The sequence below is a fragment of the Schistocerca americana genome, chromosome X (genome assembly GCF_021461395.2).
Source record: "Schistocerca americana isolate TAMUIC-IGC-003095 chromosome X, iqSchAmer2.1, whole genome shotgun sequence".
NCBI lineage: Eukaryota > Metazoa > Arthropoda > Insecta > Orthoptera > Acrididae > Schistocerca > Schistocerca americana.
This window is the reverse complement of record NC_060130.1, coordinates 131,338,089-131,340,659: the sequence shown is the minus strand read 5'-3', so window position 1 is coordinate 131,340,659 and position 2,571 is coordinate 131,338,089. Positions and strand designations below refer to the sequence as shown.

Sequence of the window (2,571 nt, the reverse complement as noted above, 5' to 3'; positions counted from 1 at the left end):
TTGCAACGTTACGCCCAGATATTTAAACGGCTTCACTGTGTTAAGCAGGACACGAGTAATACTGCATCCGAACATTACAGGTCTGATCTTCCTACCCATCCGCATTAACTTTCATTTTTTCACATGCAGAGCTAGCTGCCGTTCATCACACCAACTGGAAATTTTGTGTAAGCTGTCTTGTATCTTCCTACAGTCACTCAACTTCGACACATTACCGTATACCACGGCATCATCAGCAACCAACCGAAGACTGCTGCCCACTCTGGCCGCCAAATGATCTGTGCATATAGAGAACAACAGCGGTCCTACCACACTTCCCTGGAGCACTCATAACGATATCCTTGTCTCTGATGAACACTCGTCGTCGAGGACAACGTACTGGGTTCTATTATTTTAGAAGTCTTCTAGGCACTCACATATTTGTGAACTTATTCCATATATTCGTACCTTCGTTAACAGCCTGCAATGGGGCACCGTGTCAAGTGCTTTCCGGAAATCTAGAAATATCGAAATTGCGGTTGCCCTTCATCCATAGTTCTCAGTATATCATGTGAGAGAAGGGCAAGCTGAGTTTCGCAAGAGCGATGGTTTCTAAAACCATGCTGATTCGTGGACATAAGCTTCTTAGCCTCAAGAAAGATTATTATATTCGACCTGCGAATGTTCAAGGATTCTGCAGTAAATTGAAGTTAGGGTCTGTAATTTTGCGGGTCCGTTCTTTTATCTTACATACTGGAGTCACCAATGCGTTTTTTCAGTCGCTTGGAACTTTGTGCTGGACTAGAGAAGCACAATGAATGCAGCTAGGTAAGGGGTCAATGCCTTACAGTACTCTTTGTAAAATCAAACTCGGATTCCATCCAGACATGGTGATTTATTTGTTTTTATATCTTTAAGCCGCTTCTCTATTACGGTTCTCCTGCGTGAACGATTTCTTGAACATGAAATTTAAAATTTCGGATTTCGTTTTGCCCTCTTCATCTGCCACACCAGACTGGTCAACAAGGTACTGAACGGAAGTCTTAATCCCTTTCAGCGATTTTACATACGACCAGAATTTTCTCAGGTTTTCTGCCAGGTCTCTTGCTAAGGCGTGACGGTGGCAGTTGTATGCTACGCGCATACATCTTTTCAGGGACGCACGAATCTCTACTAACCTTCGTTTGTCGTCATATGTGCATCCCTTTATGAACCGAGAGTGCAGTCGCAGGGTTTGAGGCGCCTTGCCACAGTTCGCGCGGCTCCCCTGTCGGAGGGTGGAGTCCTCCCTCTGGCATGGGTGTGTGGTTAGTGTTTAACGTCCCGTCGAGAACGAGGTCATTAGAGACGGAGCGCAAGCTCGGGTTAGGGAAGGAGTGGGAAGGAAATCGGCCGTGCCCTTTCAAAGGAATCATCCCGGCATTTGCCTGAAACGATTTAGGGAAATCACGGAAAACCTAAATCAGGATGGCCGGAGACGGGATTGAACCGTCGTCCTCCCGAATGCGAGTCCAGTGTGCTAACCACTGCACCACCTCGCTCGGTATGGGTGTGTGTGTTGTCCTTAGCGTAAGTTAGATTAAGTAGGGTGTAATCCTAGGGACCGATGACCTCAGCAGTTTGGTCTCATAGGAACTTATTACAAATTTCCTAGAGTGCAACAGCTTCTACTTCCTCAGCATCTTACGAATTTCGTTACTAAACCATGGTGGGCCTTTTTCATCCTTTATCCACTTACTAGGCACATAACTCTCCAGACCACAATTTACAATCTGCTTAAAGTTTGCACATAACTCCTCTACATCCGTCTTACTGGAACTAAGTGATGTTAATTCACTGTCTAACTGAGATGATAATAACTGCCTATCTGCTCTATCTAGCAGAAACACCCCCTAGCTTTTTTGATTGATATATTAACTTTGGTAATGATAGTTGCTATAATGACATCATGATCGCCAATGCCCGTTTCTGTACTGAAATTGTCGATAAAGTCCGGCCTATTTGTAGCTAGAAGGGTTAAGATATTTACACTGCATGTGGGATGTCGAGGTAGCTGCTCAAGACAATTTTCAGAAAACGTGTTCAAAAGTATTTCGCACGGCTGTTTGTCTGTACTCCCCGCAATGAATCCATAGACATCACAGTCTATACTCGGCAGGTTAAAGTAGCCTCCAAGTAGTGTTGCATGATATGAGTATTTACGCGCTACTGACCGTAGACTTTCTTTGAATGACTCTAGAGCTGCCACAGCGGAATCGGATGCCCGGTAAAAACATTCAACAATTAACTTAGTTTCACCCACAAAAAAATACACTCCTGGAAATGGAAAAAAGAACACATTGACACCGGTGTGTCAGACCCACCATACTTGCTCCGGACACTGCGAGAGGGCTGTACAAGCAATGATCACACGCACGGCACAGCGGACACACCAGGAACCGCGGTGTTGGCCGTCGAATGGCGCTAGCTGCGCAGCATTTGTGCAACGCCGCCGTCAGTGTCAGCCAGTTTGCCGTGGCATGCGGAGCTCCATCGCAGTCTTTAACACTGGTAGCATGCCGCGACAGCGTGGACGTGTACCGTATGTGCAGT

At 45.9% G+C, this 2,571-nt stretch overlaps 1 non-coding gene across 1 annotated transcript; it reads right to left on the bottom strand.

Annotated features, from left to right (window-relative positions):
- Positions 1-1,447: 1,447 nt before the first annotated feature.
- Positions 1,448-1,520, bottom strand: Trnaa-cgc. The gene has a single exon. It is a non-coding gene; the product is annotated as a tRNA-Ala (tRNA).
- Between the last annotated feature and the right edge of the window lie 1,051 nt (positions 1,521-2,571).